Source organism: Rhyacophila brunnea, unplaced genomic scaffold (genome assembly GCF_057557595.1).
Source record: "Rhyacophila brunnea isolate RB1 unplaced genomic scaffold, BYU_Rbru_1.0 scaffold_2, whole genome shotgun sequence".
Taxonomy (NCBI): domain Eukaryota; kingdom Metazoa; phylum Arthropoda; class Insecta; order Trichoptera; family Rhyacophilidae; genus Rhyacophila; species Rhyacophila brunnea.
This window is the reverse complement of record NW_028232859.1, coordinates 27,972,798-27,997,031: the sequence shown is the minus strand read 5'-3', so window position 1 is coordinate 27,997,031 and position 24,234 is coordinate 27,972,798. Positions and strand designations below refer to the sequence as shown.

At 33.3% G+C, this 24,234-nt stretch overlaps 1 protein-coding gene and 1 long non-coding RNA gene across 3 annotated transcripts in view; one reads left to right on the top strand and one right to left on the bottom strand.

Annotated features, from left to right (window-relative positions):
* LOC147072139 (uncharacterized) overlaps nt 1-24,234 on the top strand; it is a 243,702-nt gene that overhangs the window by 182,241 nt on the left and 37,227 nt on the right. The gene's annotated exons all lie outside the window — the stretch shown is intronic.
* LOC147072140 (uncharacterized) lies at nt 1,823-3,481 on the bottom strand. The gene is made up of 3 exons (XR_015070646.1): nt 3,417-3,481; nt 2,833-3,024; nt 1,823-2,428 (listed from the first exon to the last, which is right to left on the bottom strand). It is a non-coding gene; the product is annotated as an uncharacterized LOC147072140 (long non-coding RNA).

Genomic DNA, 24,234 nt, shown 5'->3' with positions numbered 1-24,234 from the left:
TCCGAATGTAACTGTCGAGAAAGTTGAATGTAAAAACCATTTAATTAGAAATTATTGTGGCAAAATAGATTTTGGATTGAAAAGATTGAAAAAAAGATATATCACTTTTATATGAATTGTCTACTGCCAGAAATAGTAGATCCCAGAACCAGTAGATCTATGAATATTAGAGAACCAGAAAGGCTAAATTTCTAAATTTTATTATACTTAATATATTTTCAACAAGTCTTTATTACATCACTATTTTATAGTTCATCAAGATATATCTAATTTACTAATATAGTTTACTGTTGCGAGACACCCAGAACAAGTGTAATTTTATGAAATTCAAAATAATATGTATACTTACATCTAAATAATGATACCTACAGATCTTGCTGGCGATTCCACTGTGCCATATTTTGTATAAGCATTCGTCTCTGCAGCCGTGGAGTTTGGTCCCGTGTAAAAAGTACATTTTGTTCTCAAGGTCAAAAACCAAATTGGTTGTGCCAATGGCTTATAACCATTCCTCATAAATGATTATAACTGATATCACCTCATAACTGATCAGTGCCACGCACGAGTTAACTCGCGGGATCTTTTAAACGTCATAACTTCTGAATGAACTGTTTGTGTATATTTTCTTAACAATATTTATCATTTTAGTGTGAAAATATTCACGTTAAACATGTTGATTTGGTAAATTTTCACAAATATATATCATTCTATTCTTATTTCATGTTTTTTAAGGGATTCATTTTATTCCAAAAATAGCTGACCTACAAGTACCCACCTAGTAAAAATTGGATTTGGATTGGATAGAATTTCCTAGTAGAAATTCCAACTGAACAACATGACGCTTTCTATATTATTTACTGTTAGTTTTTAAATTGTATTGTATTGTATTTGAAATAAATAATGTATCAATTATACACATAGAAATCAATAGATATATAAAATAGATATCACAGTTTAAAAATCAGAAAGATCAATGCATATTACCATTGTTTATGTTACAATATAAAACAACATTTATCATTGAACGTAGGTACCAAGAAAAATAGACTTCATTAAAATGTGTCAATATAGTATATACCCGATATAATTATATAAATTATTATATTGTTAATTACTCTGTGGGGTCCATATATACTTCTTCAATTGTAATTTAATTTTACAGTATAATTATTTATGTTAAGTACTTGATTTACTTATTATATGTACAAATGTAATATACTTACCTACTTATTAGGATATATCTTGGTGAATTTTAAAATAAGAGGAAATTAAATGGAGCTTATCGTGTCTAAGTAGATGTCAGCCGTTGTTAAGTCTTATATAAATATTTATACATTATTAAATTGTTTTTCTGTTTTTTATTGATGTAAAGACATGGCATGTATTCAAAGTAATAACAAATTAGCTGTGTACTATTTATTTAAGGCCATGCATTAGTTGAGGCACGGTCTAAAAAGATCGTCGCTAGGCGATGCGCGGATTGCGGGTGGCGGGTGAAAATGACGCCTGTCAAACGAAATATTAATTGTCATATAAATCCAACATACGTCCATTTTATGTTCTGTTTATTGTTCTATTAGTAACAATAATAATATATTCATTGACATGTTTTCTTTTTAAAGTAAATGTGTAACGTTTTTAGTCATCTTTACACGATTTTAGAATTAATTGACCCGTCGCCATCACGCAGCAAAGTGACGTGTTCCTGGATCAATATTCTCTCAGTGAATGGCAGCGAGTCCAAAATTTCGTCGCCCGTACAGTTGAAAATTATTTGGCGTTTCACTGATGCGTCACCTTAACTTATATTAAAACCCCAAGATTGATTTCGTCTTGCGACATATTTTATTCTTCTAAGTTTTACTATGACATTGTAATATGAACCATGGATATAGTATAGTACTTAAAAAAATCAAAACTGGTAATATATTATTTCAATATTTAATTGTCAATTTTCATTTGAAGTCAGCATTTAATTACTGGTATAACACATAATTATTAACTGTTATCTACAACTTCAGATGGACAAATTAATTGATATATCATATTATCAGTTTTCATTTCCTTTCAACAATGTATTCATTCTAGCAGTTATTTTGAATATCTTACTAGTTTTTATGTCATGGCACCTTACAAAGGCTCCGAGCAACCGTATACTGAGCTTCGAGAACAGATGTTTACGACGGATACTGGGTGTGCGGTAATTTTAGAAGTAACGGGAGATAAAAGAACGCACCAAATAGCCTCCCATCACGCTGAGAGTGAATACGCAACTTTGTACCTGGCCCGGCCACGTGCTGCGGGTGCCTGAAGAGAATCCCAATCTGGTTTGCCTGTTCTTCAAGCCAACCGGATTCCGGCGTTCTGGATGGCCGCTAAACACTATCTATATAGCATATCTGGCAGAGTTACGGGCTGCTAGTATGACCTGGAACGATGCAAAAAAACTAAAGTGACAGAGATTCTTGGAGGCGCCGCATTGTATCCATATGCTGCAACTAAGATGCGGATATAGCCGAAGAGAAGAAGTAATATACAGCATCTAGAAAACTTAAAGCCTTTGAAATGTGTGTGTATAGATACATGCACCTTTCATTGGTGTTGGAAAGACAATTTTTCTAATATCAAAGTGATATTGAGGCTGAAAAAGACAAGACTTGGAGAGTAAGCTCTACCAAATGACATACCTAATATGATACAAGTAACTGATATGCATAATAATTATATTATATTTTATATTACGAATCAAAATAGCAACTTTTATATCATTATCGATAATAAATTTAGTGCAAAAATGTTTTATTTTTTAAACATTAGTCACTTTATATTTACCTTGTGTAATTGTACTATTAAATCTATAAAATGGGTGTATATGCTTGATGGTCGACGTCATAAATCACGCCATGTTCGAATCGTACGCCGAAAGTTGGATTTATTTCATTATTAATTAAAAGATTTATTTCATTCCATCTTATTCATATGAAACCGTCGACAAGCAAAGATCTCGGTAGACATTTTCTCCATCTGCAAAAAACATAACATAGGAACTGTTAATAGTGTGATTTTTAATCTTTTATAGTTGGCGACTGTTTGAAGAGTGGTAATTAAAACGCATTAGTGATAATACAAAGCATCAAAAAAGATTGATTAACTAAAATAAAGTAATCAGGTAGGTAACATGTTTAATAACAACTAGAACGCCTTAGATTATATCAAACAAATATATATGAAATCACAGGTTTTATATAATTCTGGAATGAATGTAACTAACCTCAAAAAAAGGATTGTATTACGTCGGAATTATGAAACATTGAAAGTATGTATAGACTAAGAAAACAATAAATAAACACTTGAATAATATATGCAAAACACACAGAATACTACGATAGTAATAAATAACATAATATTGTACTTACAGATAGTGTTTCTTATTCCTGATATAAAACACAATTGTTTTAGGTACCTTGCAATTTGCAAACATAATATTTGACAGCAGAGATTTTTATATTAGTCTATGGCCAAAAATACGGATTTATTTGGCCGGCTAAAAAAAAGATTTTAATATAGCAAGAACATTTTAAATATGCGACAAATAAATAAAAGTATATATAATATAGTTGTTAAAAAAATCTGTGTACATTATAAAATATATTTAATATTATAAATACATATATTTTTTAAATTTATGTTATAATTTGTAAACGACGAAGCACGTCAGCTAATACGCATAGTAAATGTTTAAACTTCGGTAATCAAATTCGAATGTGACAGAAAGAGAAAGAATAACTTTTTAATCATATTAGCATGCGTAAAAGAGATGTAACATAATATCACTTTCACTTTAAAAATCATACCTAGTATTCAATGTCATAGTTCAACTTTAAATGAAAAAACAGAAACTCTAGGTAAGCATGTGTGCCCTTAAGAAATAAATTTTTTTAAATAATTCTCTTCCTGCTTTTTTGTTTGTAAAATTGCATAGTATTACATGAAAATCCATTTTCATACATTTGCAATTCAATCAACTTTAAAACAAGTAAATTCAATGGCTTTCAGTCAATGAACGGTATTACATAAATTATTTTTAATTCGTGACAATATGAGAAGTGGCCCATTTGCAATAAAATTAAGCTTCAAATCCAATGTGAAAAAATATTTTATTTTGTTTGTGAGGGCTATCCAAACCTAATGGTTTTCCCGTTTCCCAAGTTTTTGAATTGTGCAACTTGACTTTTATTTCTGTGGGATTGTTACCGATTTGCTGGCACGTCGAAAAGATTAATATTACATGTTCCGCCAGGTGCTGTTTCCCTCACATACAATAGTTGACATTTTGTTAACACCTATTTCAATTAATTAATAACATGTGGATTTATTAAACGACTTGCGTTCACAATTTTATTTCTTTTATATTATTATTTTAAGGTAGAATGTGTCAAAACATACGCAATAAATATAATTAATTTTAGGAACTCTTCCAATATAATTTTATGCAACAAAACAGCGTCGTGATTTATTTTCATTCATACAATTTTCATAGCCGTGACGATGTGAAGAACCTTGAATGCTCGCCTGATAGCCAATAAATCTCGATTCAAGTATCCTTCAAAACTTGGAAAGCTGTTTTAATTAGATTAACCGTCTACCGCGGTGAGACTATATCAAAACTTGTCTACTTTTATCCACTTCTGCTGAAGTTTTAATCTTTCGGTTAACGCAAAGGCCGTATTACGAGGAAGTGAAAATTGCAATTTATTCTTCTCACAGAATCGATCAGCCTTCAACGCCAAAATAAATATACTTTTTGTGGTCACAAACCTACGTTGTCACTGGTTGGGTGGCCAATGGGGAGATAACAAAACAGTAGTAATGTAGTTTTTTTTTTTATTTATTGTTAATAACAATTAGTTCTGTGACTTTTCTGTTTGGTTATCCGAGCAATGACACTTTATACGCTTATGTAAACCGTTAAATAAGTAACTCGGCTTGACAGACCTCTTATTTTATAACATAAGTATAAAAAACTACTTGTTAATGTTGGAATCAAATGTATTGTCCAACTTAACTAAACATCACTAATTATTATTATTGTCGATTAAAAACAATCTTTTCTATTAGTTTGAATGAATCTTAATATAAAATATTTTCATAGTCGTAATATACCTACCTATTTTTAGTTATGAAATCCGTATTACAACATTGTGCAAGTAGGTACATATTATGTATGCCTATCGACCTATCTACCTATGTACTATGTTGTTGCCAAATTTATGGTGATTTATGCTGATTAATATTACAAGATATCTTTTCGCGTAGGTACATACTCCACTAATTTTAAAATTAAAATATTGAAACAAGAGCTTATTTTCGCCCGGTGGCCGGCCGGTGTCAATATCCTCTCTGAAGTAAACAACATTATTCTACTCTCTCGCATGCCTGCCGGACAAATGAATGCCTCCGTACAGGGTTGCATACTGTTTTTTTCCATAATTCTTCAACAGGATCCATGGGACGCCAGAAAAATATTCTGTTAAATATACACTCAATTAGGAAAAGCAAATAAATTGTTAGTTCGCCCCCGTAGCACATATTTTTCGTTGAATTTGTCTTAATAATTAAATAATGATTGATATCTTTTATAGACAATGCGTTTTTCAAATATCGGCTTCATTTGATTGTACCTACTATAGATACGTCTTAATTCCACTATTACCATTTTATAATTTATTATAAAAGTATGCTACCTACGTTTGTATTAAAAAAGAAAAATGTTTTCCTTATGGCACTAGATATAATAAGTTCGGTATGGGAGATTTTTATTATATTCAAATAGTATATAATATAACCTTTTACCCAAGATGTTTCCAACATTTTCCACTATTCAAATTGTAAACGCATGCCGCACCGGGAAAAATAATCAGATGCAATAATTATTATACTCTGTAAAGAATATGTATATTATATACCTGTATGTAGTAATTATGATTAATCAAATGTGTTCATAACAAATAAAAATAATACTTTATTATATTGAATTTGGGTATCCATTCACATGTTGCATCCATCATGGGTAAGAAAGTGACGTTCTTCCGTTATTATTGATTGCATATATCGAGGGTATACTGACAGAAAGCATTAAGTCATTAAAACAAGTTCTGAGATAATCGCATTAATAGCTTAATTTTTTTTTCAAAGCTTTCTCCCACGTAGAATGTTTTATGTTTTATATATTTTTTTTCTACATTATAAAGAATAACCTTTTTGGCATACAAAACATAAGATTTGATGTTGATAAGTTGTATGGATATTTTTTTAAAAATGTAAATGTAAGTGACCGCTGACATAATGCATTCTGTCAGTAACTATTTGCTAACTTTGACATATTATTAGATAAATGACAATGCATTATTGTTATATTTATTTATGTTAATGATTAGATTGGTACATAATAATACAAATAAAAATAATATTTTTAGTGAAAATAACATTATTTATTTCAAATTAGAGAAATATAGAAAAAATACAATGAAAATAATAATAAATCACAATAATTTTTAAACAGATTTTTTTTAGAATTAAATTATTTACCGTAAACTACAATAACATTTCTCTGAAGGGTATGCAGATTGGATAGTATGCTACATATTACGACTAGCCTTAATTCTGATTGACATTCTTTGCACCTTGCACTTGCACATTGCACTTATTTATGAAAACAATTAGATTAGTATCAGTATTAATATTAAAAAAAAGAATGTTCATTATTATTTGTCGTTTTTGGCATCGGAATCATTTATATCGGGCTCCGGAAGTAAGTCTGGATGGCTGTTATTCTCGGCAGATAATTGTTGAAACCACCAATGAAAAATGTCCAGTATTACACTTTTTTCACACAAATCCTTTTTTTTTGCACAACTTATTTTTAATGGATTTTTATATTATAATTGTGGAATGTTTTCGATTTCTACAAAACAAATTTGGTTGATACGCGAAGCATTTCTAATTTTTAAAACGTTTATTGTTTCGTACACATCACTAAAATTATATTTATATTGAATGGTAAATGGTTTTTCCTTTTCATATTTAAGACATTTCATTTTTAGCCAATTTACGCCAAGTTTTTATTTTTTATTAACTGATTCGACAAAAATTTGAGGTCATAAAAGTCAGTATATTTTAGCTCGCTTGCTTCGTATGGTTTCTTTTTCGAAATGAAACGAGACATTTAAAAATCATTTAGTCATTGGCACAATAAATCGACGCAAACTTTTGCCTGTTTTCTATGGCACTATGCATAGAATCGCATTCCATAGATTCAAGAAAAGAGCAGATACTTGCAAATTTCTATTATGGCCTCCGCATGTATCGGAGAAGAAAGATATTTCAGTTACACTCGATGGAAGCTGCTTGAGATACCACATGAGACAACTTCCTATTTCGCAGCTCCCTCGTTTTCCATTTATTTCGGTCCAAGCCAAACAAAATCCTTTATTCGGCTTTGGACCTTCGTAAATAGTTAAGTTAAACATATTTAATTTTCTTTTATAATAGAGCAGTGAAACCTCTGTGGATAGTATATGTAACACACTCTGAAGATAGTATGTTACAGTCATGAATAAGGACTCATTATTAGACATATCCTTATCTTTTTCTTTTTCAGAATGACATTCATTTTTCCTTTTCAAATGACTCTGAAAATCCTCTTCCATTATGATGTTGTCTTCGGGGCAACTTACTTTGTATTTATTACAAAATGTGCACTGGTCCTTTTTTGGTTTGAAAAACGATAAATTATAATTTTTGCAGAACACTCTATGATAGGTTATCTGTGTCAATAGTCTTTACACAGGCTATACATTTTGCAAATTGTTAATTTACTGTCTAAATATTACCTTATATATATATGTCCTTTCTCGTGTAGTGACTCCATAAACGGGAAGGATTCTATGTGAGACTTTATATGGATTAAATTCTCATTGCTTGTTTTGTGAATAGGGGGATGTTTACCTCTACGATCGTGTAACGTAAACTGTACTTCCACGTCTTCTTGTTCTTTAAATGCGTGAATTACTGATCTATTTGAAATGTGTAAAGTACTCTAAAAAAATATTTCAGACTCTGACTTTTTGTCCACTCTTGAAAAAGAAATAACTCTTTAGTTTTGTCTGGATTTCCTTTTTTCATTCCTTGGTTTTCTATCAACGGGAATTTCAATCTCAACATTTTTTAGAATGTAATCTTTTTTGCGATCATAAGAACAACTCCAACACATCTTTAATATATTATGTTTAGCTCTTTGAGACGAAGCCATTCTAATAAATTCTTCAAATGGTTCAATGTATTGTTTCACTAATCACTAAAGACAGATGAATTAAAATTGCAAAGGTATGGCCTATGCCCTATGGTGACATCTATTGACAAAATTTGTACTGACAGAATGCATTATGTCACACTTAATGCATATGCCATGTTACAAGTCCTGTATTTTGTACACACAAAACGCATTATAGGTCATATAATGCTTTCTGTCAGTATAAAAAAATAACAATATGACTTAATGCAGTTTCTATTTTCTTACCAGTATATCCTATGACTAAGTGCGTTTTACCAGAACGTAGAGCGTAAAATTCTAAGAATTTTGGCATTTAAAACAGAAAAACAGCAAAAACTCACTTAATGCGTTCTGCAAGTATACCCTCGATATTATTATTTATTTTATTTATTTAAGAAAACAAAACATCGTAGACATAACACATCAAAATTCAGGACGTTTACAACATGAGATTCACAAGAGAAAAGAAGAAAAAAATATATAAAAAAACATAAACAATTTTATACAATTAAATAAAATTTCAAAAACAAAATGCTAAGTAGGTACATCACTGAAAATGTCTCTTTAGGGAGCGCTTTTACTAGTATTGCACCCCTCGATCAATGTATGTAATTACCCCTTGTGATCAATGTAATAAAATCCCCGATAGTTATGATATTGGTGCTAGCCCTACCTACGGCCATCTTCCCCCGGCATGAAGATTGTTTTTCACATTTACTGTTCTCCGATTCAACCCGAATCGCGTGTTATTAATATAAATATTTTGATAGCGACGACCGACTTGCTGTGAGGATGGTTCGGAAAATAGATCGCTGACTAATCCCTTCGCGTAATAATATATTATTTTCATTTCACGTTTCCCGCCCGCCGGTTGAATTATTGTTTTAGATGCAGTTTGTTGGCTATCGTGTCTTTAATCCACGGAAAGCTCACAGGATTAGACATCAATCGACCCTATTTCGACATGCAGCAGAGTACATTTTCATTTAAATCCCATGTTTATTTAAGACCCACGCACATCACTATATTACATACATTAGTTTTTTTATAATTATTATCTTCTAGAGTAAAAGCAAAGGCATCTTGATGTATAAAACTGTTTTTCAACGCGTTACAAACTGAAAATAAATATAAAACATTGTCGCGTTTTCGTATTATACCTATACCTATTATTATGTACCTACATTTGTCAACATTATCGCTGGAATACAGGTCGTGGTGAACCTCCAACATTGCTCTCCACCATTCCTTCCTTCCCCTGGATTGCGAGTTGGACACGCCGAGATTCCTTTTCGATGAGAGGTCCTTTTCTACTTAGTCCATCCTCGAGAGCCGTTGTTGTCTATTTGTCAACATCCGGCGCTTCTGATATTTTTTTGTCCATTCTTACCATGTTTCGTTACTACTACAGCTTGTGATTAAAATATGGCCACTATACTCTATTTCAATAGATAGGTAATAATTGGTCCATGATCTCTTCTGCCGGTTCTACCAAACGTTTTGTTTTATTTTTTACCACGCTAGTGGTAACTCTGTAAATGCATCTCTCACCGTTGTGTATGTATAACTTGAATTATTGTTAACTGTCAATTTTTTGTGAAGAATATTCTATTAATTAAAAAAAAAACAATATAAAAGTCTCATCATAATTTATTTTGATTAAGATCAGCACTGGTCCCGTATGTGGTTCTGCTCTTTATTAAAATATGTCGAATATGCATTACTATAGTATAGTGTTATTTTATTTGTTAGTTATTTGAATGGATTTATACGATTAAGTACATGTTATATGACAATCGATTCGAAAGTTTTAAAAAACACTGAATATGTGTACAAAGTCAGACAATTATTCTATGAATACGTAGGTAACTTATGTAACAGGTGTTAATAAATTATTATGATTCAGAGAATGAAGTTAAGTCATTGCGGTCTGCAAGAACTCTTATCGGGTTTTTAATTAATGTACTCGTAAGGCCCAACGTGAGAGTGGCCAGTTAGCGAGTTGCAGTTTTAGGTATTCACGTGGAAAACTCGTTTTTCAATAGGAAGTCGTCGCCGTGCGTAAAATGACGTCCGAATCGACGACGACCGCCCGTCTGTCTTCGTTTCGTCGCTTGGCTTCCGCGAACAGGCGGCCCGATTCCCGGAACAACAACTTGTTAAACGCCTTCTTCCTTATCGATTCATCGCCATATTGCCGTTCAGCTTGACATACTTCTTTACTCGGGTTTACACGTTTTTCGTGTGAACCTGCTCAGCATACATTTCTATGAGTAGGTAGGTAGGTATATAATATTATATTGTCTCCTCGCCCGTCTTTAAATTTATTTTTAATATCATGGTGGCCTATTCGAAGGTTTTAAATATGAAGAGCAATAGAGATATCAAACGTTGTTCTGGTCGTTTCAAGTTTACGAAGACATTTATAGCTGTAATTATTATGTTTGACATTTTAGCATTTAACAGGTTTGCAATGTGAACTTACGTAATGGATAGCGAAATTCTTTCAGTTTATTTACAACCTGAGAAATACTTCTTATTACCGAATTGAAAAAGATACACTGTGTATCTTTTACTTAACAGTATACAAATACTTAATCGGCGTTTATAATAGGTACATATTATGCTTTTAAAGGGGAAGTTAATTCTTTGCGTTTTCATCAATTTTTTGTTTGTTTGCTGTACGTATAACGTTACCTCATGCCCTACTCATAAACATACATTAAGTAAGTGGATAGTGACAAAAACATCAACACAATTATTACAAGTATGAATATTTTTGTTCAATTAAATTTTGTCTACTTAGTCCAGTGATTCTGGTCCGGTGTATAGGTAGTATCATTCAAGTGTCTACTTAACATCGCGCAGTTCATTGCATTTTGACATCAAACTTATTTTTAGTACCTACCATGTACCGTACCTATTAATTTCCAACTCTGATGATGGTCTCGTCGATGCTCAATATCTTCTGAAATTCGAAAAAAACATCTTGACAATTATTAATCAACATAAATAGGTGTGTACTTTTGTTAATTTAAGAGTTTGAATGAAGTGATTGGTTCTTTAAGTGTGCCCCGAAAAGGGTTGGGAACATTTATTTACCATAATATAGGATATGCCTTTCATAAATTCACATGGATTTGCGGGCATTTATTGGTGGACGGTATGCAGCCAATTGGGTATGGACTGATTAGTAAGGAATGGTTTTCAGCCAATGAGATTTAATATCGTTATGATGCAAGCTTGCCCGAAATGGAGGTGGGTAATGTGCAATTTTCGGTTGTAAAGGCATATCAGCGCAGCGAAAAAACCGAAACTTATTAATTGATAAGTAGGTAATAACGGACAATTTTATCGTCAAATTAATTTTAAAGGGGTAGTTGTGGTATCGCTTACATTTTCAGATTCTTTGAACAATTTTAATGGCTGATGAAGGCTCAAAAATATTATTTAAAAACATTAGTTTATGAATTCTGCATGCGAATAATATTTTTTTATATATTATATATGATTATGATGTTATGACTTAGATTATTATGCATGGCCCTAGTTTCGAAATACACCTCTGCGGCCCACGTTCAGGATGCCTCGCTGTCTTACCTTGAACTGTGTTATTATTGTCGTCACCCGTCAAAGACATTGGAATCTCATTTTAAAATTGTATCGTTCTAACTTAGTGTCATCATCTATACAAAGTTTCTTGTACCGACCGATCGTAACTTTTCGGTGACGTGGTCAGTACATACTATTTACTCTCCTGAATGTGATTGACAATTCTTATGTTTTGTTACCCTCGTAGCACTTACTAGAAGCTGTGTTATTTTGTTTGCTAAATTTGAAAATTAAAGATATCGTCTTGGTGTAACTTGTTATTTCGATGTAGTTAACACAGTTATATATTTATTTACTTCGTGTGGAGATATACCATTTAGACACCATTACAATGCTCGATCTGTCTCCACAACCAAACGACTGCTTAATATAACTAGTTATAAAATTAGTTTTTAATTGAGGAAAGCCAGTTAGAGGAAATATCAGTTTTTCAATTTGCAATGCCTTAATTACATTGACTTGCCACATAATGCAATGATACAATATAGCGAGCAATTGCAAATAGATTACGCTTGTATTTCAATGTCACGTATAATAATATCATTACATAATTATAATGTACAATAATAATTCAGCTCTTTATTATATGTCATCAGTACCTTTCTAATGGTATGCGTATCTGTCAATTTAATTTTAACTTCTTTATGGTTGGGTCCAATCCACCACCTCTGCCGCATCTGCAAGTCATGTTAGTTCATATCAAAAATAATGTAAAATTAAATGCATAGGAAACTTAAATTTCATTGTTACTGTATTCAATTATTGCAATCCCAGAAACGTGAATGGAGATACATATTATAACATCTTGATTGCTTCCACTGTCATATATGTGCATAGTCTATAGGTAATAATTATTATTACATATATGTTATTACATTGAAGTGAAAATAATTGCAGATTATAGATACAGACCATTACATCAGCCGAGCTGCAACTAACCCACTTGGCGTTTCAACATGGGCACACGTCGAATAGATTTGCAATAGGCGTCAGTTAAGTTTTGAATCGAGAATTTGTTTGCTATTCGTTACCATGATCGATTGCTAAAAATATCCGTTGTACTACTATCTATATACTAGATTAGAGTTTCTTTTATGATTTCACTTAAATATTTAAACTAAATTCAATGTATTAATACATGTTGCGTATTTTTAAATAATATATTTTATTTTTATTTTATACATATGACAACAATATTTACCTTCACAAGTAAACCAAACAAAATTAATATCATTATTATTAAATTAACATCGACCCAAAGGACTAATTTACCTAAGTATATTTTTTATTGAATTGCATTTTAATATCTGATTAAAAATCTTACATCGGTGTCTTTCGGAAGCTGTTTGTACATTTACCGCGAGCTATTTCAAAACCCCAAGAGCCACATGGCGATCATCAACACTAAATAATCTCCCAAATGGCCTTCCCACCAAATAATTATGAGGAACATCTATTTCCGACGACCAGACCAGCCACAAATACACCGATGGAAAGCTGTTTATTGATTATGAGCAGAGTAACATCTACCTATTTCGTATAATATGTAGGTATCCACAAGTAAAATTGCACCTTACCACGATTTCAAGAAGCACCACAAAACAATTTTTGCAAAGATAAAGAATATTCAATTTTTAAATGTAAACTTCCAAATAATATTATGTATTCCCAAACCTGAGTAAATGTTTCGGTTCACATAAAATGCAGTATCTACATAGCATATTACAAAGGTACCTACATGCCTGCTGTGTGAACGTGATTCTTGCATCATTGTTATTTTTTTATTCTCTTTTGTTTTATATTATCAGTTATTACCATACTTGGATATTTTGTTTATCATATCTTTTAGGAATCTTGTTTATAGTAACGTGAATAATTTTATTGACAGCATTGCAGCGATCCGCTTGCGTTTCGTACAAATCCAACGACGTAGCCGTAACTCGCATAATAGGTATGTGCTGTCTTTCCTTATGGATTTGCCAATAATGATAATATCGATCGCCGAATAAAATCGATACCGTTCACACAACAATATTTGTATGTTATAAATAGAAATTGGCTTCCGGTTAGCGACGATTCCCGCCCTCCATTTGGCACGCGCGTCCACTGTTGACAGCGAGCCACACGCTGCACAACAGAACATCAACTCTTCGATCGTCAATCGATCGACATTGCATCCAAATGCAACTCAATAACAACCCGCACACTGCAACAGTCGCAGTTGGGCAGGTAGCACAGTGAAAGTGTTCACCGACGGATCTGCCATGGATCATAGCTTGTGATAGTTAGTGTCTTCGATACTTATCGTTGTTGGATTAATTATTAATTCCGAACAATGACACTTGTTTCAGATATAATATTATTCAAGCACTGACTGGTGCATATTATCCAGTGATAGCATACATATCTTTATCTACCACTCTCACCTGCGCAATATTCATTTTTTTTCTGATAACCAGTTTTAGTGTTGAAACTACTAAGTGCGACAGTGCCTACTACATAATTTATAAATTGATTCTTCGTAAACGTTTTTGCGTTTGCTTCGGGGATGAATGCCATCAGGGAAATCTGTAGGGGGAGATATTAACTTACAGCTTTTTAAAAGTATTATTAATCACTAAGCTTACATCATTCATTTTAAATAAAGTGTTAAATACGATAGTCTTCAAGATGTCTGACCTGAGACTTGTTATCAGCAAGCGAGTCCTTCCTGGGCAGAGCTACTCCAGACGTGACCTAAGAACCAACCTTCATAAGAACATGAGCAGAATGCTCAATATGAGGTAAACCTCCCACTTCGTCATCGTTCATAATTAGTCAATTAAAAGTAAATCAAAAATGTTGGCCGCTGTGCAAACAAAAACTATTCTTGGGACCGCATTCGCGAAAAAAAATGTTTTGATAGAAAAGATAATAATGAATCTTAGTTTTTTATTCATACGTCGTAGAGTAGACTAGTTTTTATAACACAAATTACATATCACATGGTTTGCAAAATATTTACTAGACTTTTTTTTTAGATGGGATCCGGTTCTAATGATTATCCACCATGATGTCATTGTATATTGTTTTTATAGTATAAACCCGCTTAAAACTATATAGGTATTTACCACGTGATGCCTTGGCGACGATCTTGTTATATCTCAAGTTGTGTTAAGATGTTTTTATGCATATATGAATAATTACTATTGTAAGCCTGAAATTCACTCTTTATTATTGAGCATGTTTATTAATATAAATAATACTTTTTGTGTTGGCATTTTTATTTATTGTGAACACTGTGTATACTACTATATGTACTAGAACTAGAGTTTCGAAGATGTCAAATCGAAGCTGAATTAGTAGCGAATCAGTGTTCTTCACGCACCAGTTGGCAAAGTCAAGTCAATCTGTTGGGTTACTAATTTGAACAGTACTGTGGGATTGCCTAAATTGTCTCCCACCAACAATAAATTATTGATAGCTCTTGCCACCGCTTATCGAATACTGCTCTGAGTCCGAACAAATAGGACGTCCCATTTAATTGGCTAAAATTAAACTGGGTTGTCACTGTTGTCAGTGTAAATAATTGTGGAGTCATTCTGACAATTGATTGTTAGGTGATTGGTGTTCGCATCGCAACTGACGTCGGCTGATGTATTTTTTTTATATAACATGTGTATGGGCATTTTCGCCAAAGTTTGTACATGTTTGAAATTTGGGTAATATTATTTTTTCACTCAAATTAACCATTTTTATATAGCTAGCAGATTCCTTGTTCTATTGCTGAATTAGTGACAGCAATTTTTCAACAAAATATGATCAATACAATATTTTTATTTTGAAATTGGGCATAATAAGTTTCCGTTCCGTGACCACGAAACTAAGCTTATAAAACATGAATGAGACACTTTTTATCACTTAAAAGAGCTCTATTAGATAAAAAAAAAACAAACACTTTAAAATAAAACTACAAATAGTCAAAAAATATTATTGAATTTTAATTCTTGGGCACATTTCGTTCCACTCCGTTACCCTATGTCTATAATGGCAGAGCATTTTTCCTTTTCACTGTTATAACGAGCAACTTATCGGATATACCGAGCTAAAATACTGTTAATGTGTCGATCGTTTAAAAACATTTCGACCTTAAGCAATAAAATCCGATTGGACAGGATGCCGCCGGGGTCAGATTACGTTTATGACACTAGTAAAGTGTCTAAGTACCTTCCTTATTGGTGTTTCGCCGACAATAATAAAAAATTATCCACGCATATGGTTGAAAAATCCAAGGTTTGTGAAATCCGTAGGTACCTACCAGCGTTCATTACAATAAACAACTTCTTTTGTAGTTTATGAATGCCATGCTTGTTTCGGGGATTTTTACGATGGTTTCCAGATTTTTTTTTTTCGACTTTTTGTGTAATGTGACAATCTCATTTAAAAATACCTATTCTCTGACATAACGAGTAACGCTTATAACAAGCAAATTCAGTCGGTCCCATCTTCCTCGTAATAACCAAGTTCGACTGTATGTTGTCTTGAAATTGATTTGTATTCATCAACATAAAATGTAGCTATACAGGTTGATAGCTATTTAGATAGACATTTCGCGAATACCTATAGTTCCAGGTATTAAATCTAATAGGGCACACATTTCTGTTAAACGAGGCAAAAAAATACCTTTTCATACATTTTTATAAATTTCTATGCCTAAAATGTATGGAGAAGTTTTAAAATTTTGGTGGCGTATGACAGAGCCAGTGCCTGTCTCGCAATTATTTCAGTCTGGTGTTTTTTCTTTTCCTTCTGTTGTTTTTTTTTCTCTCCATACTTTTATCTGCGCTAGTTTTGCGTATTCAGACATATTACATACTTTTTTAATCTTGGGCTTAATTCTTTTTAAATATTTTTTTTTATATTCGTCATATTTTGCTGGATCGCGTTTTAATCTCTTCCTATAAATTCTCATTTTCTGAGCAGGAGTGAGCGGCATCTAAAAAAATGAATTGGTACAACTAAATAAAAAAATCATTTTTAAAGAGAAAATAATGCATATCTATTATATAGTCAGGTTATTTTCTATATTTTTAATGAAAATATTTTTGTTTTTCATACAAACAGACAAAATAAAACTTTTTATAATCTATGAAGACCTAAACACACAATGTAAACCCAACTTTATGCATTCCATTTCGTTACTTTTACATTCCACATATACGTTACCACCAATATAGTTTCGGAATGGAAGTAACGGATTCTGTTTCAGAAGTGTTTGAAGCCAAAATTTAGCTTAGTTTTATTGTTAAACCTGCGATATGTTATGTCATGTTGTCATTATTTCTAAATATTATATACTTAAGTAAGTACATATATAGTTATTTGTAAAACTTAAAAAAACATTTTTAAAGTATATATAAAATAGTAATTTCCTTTCTCTTCAAAATAAAATATTCGCGTGCCATGCAAAATCATCTCGCGTGCCATAGGTTCGCCATCCCTGCACACTTTCCTACAACTTGAAGTTAGCTTTCGTAGGTATAACTTTCATGCGAAATATCATATTTTGTCAACGAAAGCAACGCAATTTAAATAATAATATATTTTATATTATTATAATATTATAATTTAATATACTTATATTTTAGTAATACCATTGATCTATGTTATATCAGTACTGGCATTTTTATTTGTTCAATCTCGAAAAGTCGTGATAGAAAAAATAATCAGCGGGATTGTATTTCCCTAGTCATATTCTACTTGTCCGATTTAAAAGAGAATCATCCGCGAAAAGCTATATAAAACTAGAATATCAGACTCGTCTCGTTTCTTTAAATAAGTACATATAATATTGTGACTGATGATAACGCTTAGTTCATTTTGAAATAATAAATTAAAATTTAAAATGATATAAGTATGTACATATTATATATTTACCTATATGCCAATGATTTTATCACTTTATTTATTATGTTGATAATATTAACGCTGTAATTGTTTGATAACAAATAGTACCTATACCTACTCAGTTTAGGATATAGATAGGTATATAATATTCTTGTTACTCATTCAATGTGCTTTCGCTATCAGTAATAGTTTTACGAATCCTGAAAACCAATCTCTGTATAAGTAAACCATTATCTCTCTTCTAGTCTACATAACTGGATTAATATTGTATTGTATGCCTTCAGGATTGATTATTGTGACTGTTGTCGATTGATATACACAATATAATAATAGGTAACGCAATACGCACCAAGCTTTCTTGAAACAACTACTGATTTCTTGGTAGGCGGCACCAAAATAATGCTACTATATAATATTATATATTTTCGTGTTAATTAAGGTTATGGGTTTATGGCCGATGTGGCCTTGAAATCCCTAAATATACGTGTCAAGAGTGAACACTATTTACTTTAGTATGATTGTATCATATACGTTTATCGGAAAATATTGATTTTGTCATTATCAACTTGTCGCAAAATCACATCGGTTTATCAATTGACATCTCTCCGATAATTATCCGGTAAGTACACTAGGTAATGTGATATCGATGCGCTACGATAAGCAACGCTGAACAAAACACCACGATATCCTAGGATTGTCCTCGGAAAATTTTCGCATTCAGAATACTTTGCGGTCGGTTTTCTCATTCGCATGTTTGACACCGACTGGTCGTAATTGTATACCGTAGCGCTTGATGATTTTTATTATATTACGGATAAGACACTTTGACTACAGTCGCGACTTAATCAACTGTCGTCTTGGAATAGTAGCACGTGCACTGGACGCGGTAATTGTGTGCCGTATTATCGAATAAAATAAAGCCATATTACTTACCCAAAAAATGGCTAAGTTCCCGCGCGTGTATATTCATATTCGATAGTCGTTGATTGTGGAATGACGTGCCGGCAGATAGTTAATTGGCCGAATTGTCTTGGACCGAGCGTGCGCCTCGTATTATTAATATTACGGCAATTGATTCCGCTTTATTGTTTGTCATGGACGTTTTCGACGCCGTGAGCGTATTGGCTTTTTTGTGAGCCATCCAATCTCAAATCGTCGGCCGACTCACCGCGTAGTTAGTTTTTCATTCTCGCCTGTCGGTCCAGCAAAACCGCGCAGTGTTGCGGAAACCGTCTGCCCGCCCAATCCGAAACCGTTCGCGCGAAATTTTATATAAAAATCGTTCCGGGATGGAGCGCTATCCCGTTCCGTCGGCGATTTCCCTGCACAGGCGCGGCTCCACTCCGAGCCTCGTGCAGTTCGCGACCATTAACGCCCAGCTGAAGAAAGAGAGATCATCGCCGTCTCTAGAAGTGATAGATAACGCCGACACCGACGAAGAGACGGTCGATTCTGAATATCCGCCAAAAAGTAACATCAGCAAGAGTGTCTCTCAGCCGGCGCTCAATATACTTCATATCACGACCGTCCGCGGTAGAGCCAATCCAAATTTCGCCGCGACGAAACGACATTTTGTCGCTAAGAACAGTTTCCCCCCGAAATCGATACCTAACGGTCGTGGCAAAACCAAGAAGAAGGACGATTCCGGGAGTGAATGCTCCCTCAAGAGGTCCGCCAGTCACGATGTACTAGGAAAACCGCCGAAGACGACAGTCGAGACCCCACTACCTCCGCAACCTTCTGAAGACCGCCTCAACATTCGCCGAAACACGTGGTGTCAGTGAGTGTCAGAGCTCTATTATTTTTTCCGCCCATTTTTTAAGTCAGCCTAGTTCACGCAATGTTATCGGGAGTTTTAATTTTCTTTCATTTTCACGTTCAATTCGATTCACACCTGAATTCCATCTTGGGAAAGAATAGTCAATATTTTAAAATAGCCGCGTCGAGTAGATTTATCATCAGTGCCAGGTGTAAATGGAATGTGTTGGCTCCCGAAATTGCGTGGTTATCTACATAGTATTATATGTTTCACGTTCCAGCATTTTCTGGGAATTTTCTCAAAGTAATGAATATTTGCAACCCACGTTTGTCTACGACAAAATAAATCATTATGGCAAAACAAATAAACTAGGTATCACGCGTTACTAGAATGATGAATAAAATTACACTTCTATACATATTAAAATGTTCGTGAATCCACAGTTCTGTTTTTGTTTACCTTGGCTAACCAGTTTAGACTTCGAAAAATATACTCAAAACAACGTAGTAATCCTGATGCTAAAATATAGCAATTAAGTATGTATTATTGTTTTTTATTACCTTGATTTTTTGTATTTTTTGTGTAAATTTTTAATGATTACGTATTCCATGTAGAAGTCGTGTTTAAAATAATTTGGTATCAATTCAACAAGGTTGCAAGCCAGCCAGCGTATCGTTATAGAAAATGTTACATTAATTCTAGTCAAATTTGATTGTTGTATATATTACCTATATCTATAATGAAATTATTACATTTCAACTGGATTTTGTTGCAAACTATAATGAACTTTTATCAATGATCGACACTATCAGCATTATATAATGTTTATTTTGTTTAAGGGGGGACATGCTCGTCGAAGGTCAAAATTGAGTTTTTATTGTATTTTCAAACCATGATCCTGGACACTCCTTAAACGTTGTAGATGATCTATTTATATAATTTTGAAGCCTTATTATCCTTTATAGTTATTTTAAACATTTGATGACTGCATGAAGTATTTTTGTTACATAAAATAGTATTCTTTTAAACCTCTCGCTCTAATGTTTTAGAATATAGTCATATTTCGGTACATAACTGTGCAGTGGTGTTAAGATTTTTTACATTTATTAATTTTTAAATGAATTTATAAAACCATTAGTATAATTAATTACGAGATAATTTTTGTAAAATATTCACGATAAAAAATTATTTTGATAATCTCTGTGATCCCAAATTTGACAAGAATTAGGCATTTTATTATTCAAAAAATCGGCAAGATTAACACATTTGAAGATGATTCTAAAGATACTTATTATAAGCTATGTCTTTGACCATTCAAGTGTGATAAAAATCTTATGAATAATGATTGCTTTATAATAATTATTGACCTAAGAATAAGGTAGTGTTTTTTTGAAATACGCCATTTCTTTTGTCATTCCCTAGTGGTTAAGCTACAACATACGGGCGTAGCCATAAAATGACAAACTATAATTAAAGTAGGGAGTAAAATTATGTTAACGCGCGTGTTTGAAATGACATGTTCAAACACGCGCGTTAATATCATTTTACTCCCTACTTCAATTATAGTTTGTCAATTTATGGCTACGGCCGTATGTTGTAGCTTAACCACTGGGGAATGACAAAAGAAATGGCGTATTTCAAAAAAACACTACCTTATTCTTAGGTCAATAATTATTATAAAGCAATCATTATTCATAAGATGTTTATCACACTTGAATGGTCAAAGACATAGCTTATAATAAGTATCTTTAGAATTATCTTCAAATGTGTTAATCTTGCCGATTTTTTGAATAATAAAATGCCTAATTCTTGTCAAATTTGGGATCACAGAGATTATCAATATAATTTTTTATCGTGAATATTTTACAAAAATTATCTCGTAATAAATTATGCTAATGGTTTTATAAATGCGTTTAAAAATTAATAAATGTAAAAAATCTTAACACCACTGCACAGTTATGTACCGAAATATGACTATATTCTAAAACATTAGAGCGAGAGGTTTAAAAGAATACTATTTTATGTAACAAAAATACTTCATGCAGTCATCAAATGTTTAAAATAACTATAAAGGATAATAAGGCTTCAAAATTATATAAATAGATCATCTACAACGTTTAAGGAGTGTCCAGGATCATGGTTTGAAAATACAATAAAAACTCAATTTTGACCTTCGACGAGCATGTCCCCCCTTAAACCGTTGAGAATGCAATTATAGGAACAATGTGTATCATCACAGAAGTTTTGAAGTCGTATTACTTTAGAGTAGAGTTAAGACCATAAAACCCAAGGGACATAAAACGCGCCGTCTATCCTCAAATATTAAATACGCGTTTCGGTTCATATTCTTTAACACGTGTTAAAGTTTATCCCATATTTTTCCATATTCGAGATCCATACCCTGTTTTACTACACCCGGTAGGATATGTCGTTTCCCGAGGTTTGCCATACTAATATCATATACCTAACTGTTATTCGCACAGAATAGATTATTAAGATAGAAATGCAAAGTCAGTCATCATAAATTATTAGACATTATGTATATCACCATGATAAATTGCATTTGCCTATATATTTTAAAACTTTACTATCTTCTATTAAATCTTCTAAACTTAACTAAATCTTGTATTAGTATGTGTTATAAGTTATGTAAAAATGGTATGGTTTTATAGACTATGAAAAGGCGTTTGTTTCCATCAAAAAATTCTCAATTATAGACGCCCTTAGCAACCAAGGAATTTCCAGACGCTACATAAACATATTGAACAGTATATACAGTGATGCCACAGCATGCGTGAAACTCCACAAACGGTCGTGTAAATTCCCCATTAACAAAGGTGTCCGGCAAGGTGATACCATTTCACCTAAACTATTCACCGCTACTCTTGAGGACTTATTTAGGAAACTTGATTGGGAGGAAAAAGGTGTTCCAATTAATGGGGAACACCTCAGTCACCTGCGCTTTGCAGATGATATTGTTATACTCTCACAAGACCCGAAAGACCTCCAAGGTAGAATGCAAGAACTCGCGGATGTCAGTCAAACGGTCGGTCTAAAGATAAATGTATCAAAGACAAAAGTGATGAACTGTTTTTCGGACCCTGCGATTATCTGTATTTCTGGCACCCAACTCGAGCAAGTCAGCAGCTACGTCTATCTCGGACAGCAGGTGTCCATAGACGGAAGCATGCACGATGAAATTGCTCGAAGAACAAAGCTAGGATGGAGTGCTTTCGGACGTCTGAATAGTATCTTCAAGCGTGACCTACCATTATGTCTAAAGCGTAGGGTGTTCAACCAATGTGTGCTACCCGTGCTCACGTATGGCTGCGAGACGTGGACCCTCAACACGAGAGATGTCCAAAGGCTAAGGGTCACACAGCGAGGCATGGAGAGGTGTATGTTGGGCATCACGCGAAAGGACCGTAAGAGAAACGAATGGGTTAGGAAGCAGACAAGAGTACGCGATGTAATAGACGTTGCCAAACAGCTGAAATGGAGATGGGCGGGGCACATTGCTCGCCGAAAGGACGGCCGCTGGAGAAATGCCGTCATCCAGTGGTACCCAAGGGGCACGAAACGACCACAGGGTCGCCCTAAAAGCCGCTGGATTGACGAACTGGTAAAGTTCGGCGGAAATAAGTGGCAGCGAACGACACAGGACCGAGAGAGTTGGAGAAAGCTTGGGGAGTCCTTCATCCAGCAGTGGATTGACCCCGGCTGATGATGAAAAGTTACGTTATAACTACAATACATCATTGCGATTAGGTATTGTATTCTATCATAATATACCGTCGTTGCATTGAATATTCATAAAGAATTTTTAACTGGCAGCCACAGCGGTCCACAAAATGAAGTCAGTTTTACATAAAAAAAACTATTAACCTACCATTTAATCCCTGTAACCATGTCGCTCATCCGCATTGTTACAAATTTAATTTCATGGCATATTCGCGTTATCTCAGCATATTGACACCATGTTATGTGTAACGGTGTTTTAATAGAAAACACTGCTTGCTTGACAATAAATTGATAATGTTTTCGATTCGCTAGCGTTAGTAAAGAGTTTTCCTAACTTTTTCGGACTTGCTATCTAAAAAGCCGGAGGCAAACATCCAAGCATAATTTTTAATGAAAAAACACTATTTTAAATGCGATATTTGTATTTTACAAGCGATACAGTACGTATTATCACTTAAAACATAATATAAAGTGACACGTCCTGATGAAATTCTATTTAACTACGATATCTGTGCATATACAAGTAGAACGTTTCACTATTTAAAAACATAACATGATTCATACATATGAAACATCTGAGGTACCTACCTACCTATCGATGTGTATTATTTGCCCTTTTGGAATAGCGTTACGCCCCTTGCCGCCCCGCTCATCACTGCATTAGCGGCCATACGCACTGCCTCGGCGTCTCCGGCTACCAGGTTTCTAGCAACCACGAAGAACCAGAAGAACGCAGTCGTGGACGTGGTTGCGACAACCACCCACACTTTCTGGTTGCCGGCGGATGGCAGTCGACAGTGCATAATAAGCCAAAGTGTAGGCTGTATTATATTATTCCGATTATTAATATTCGTGCCTAAACAGAACGAAAGCAGTTTATTTATTGGAAAGCGTTCCCTGGATC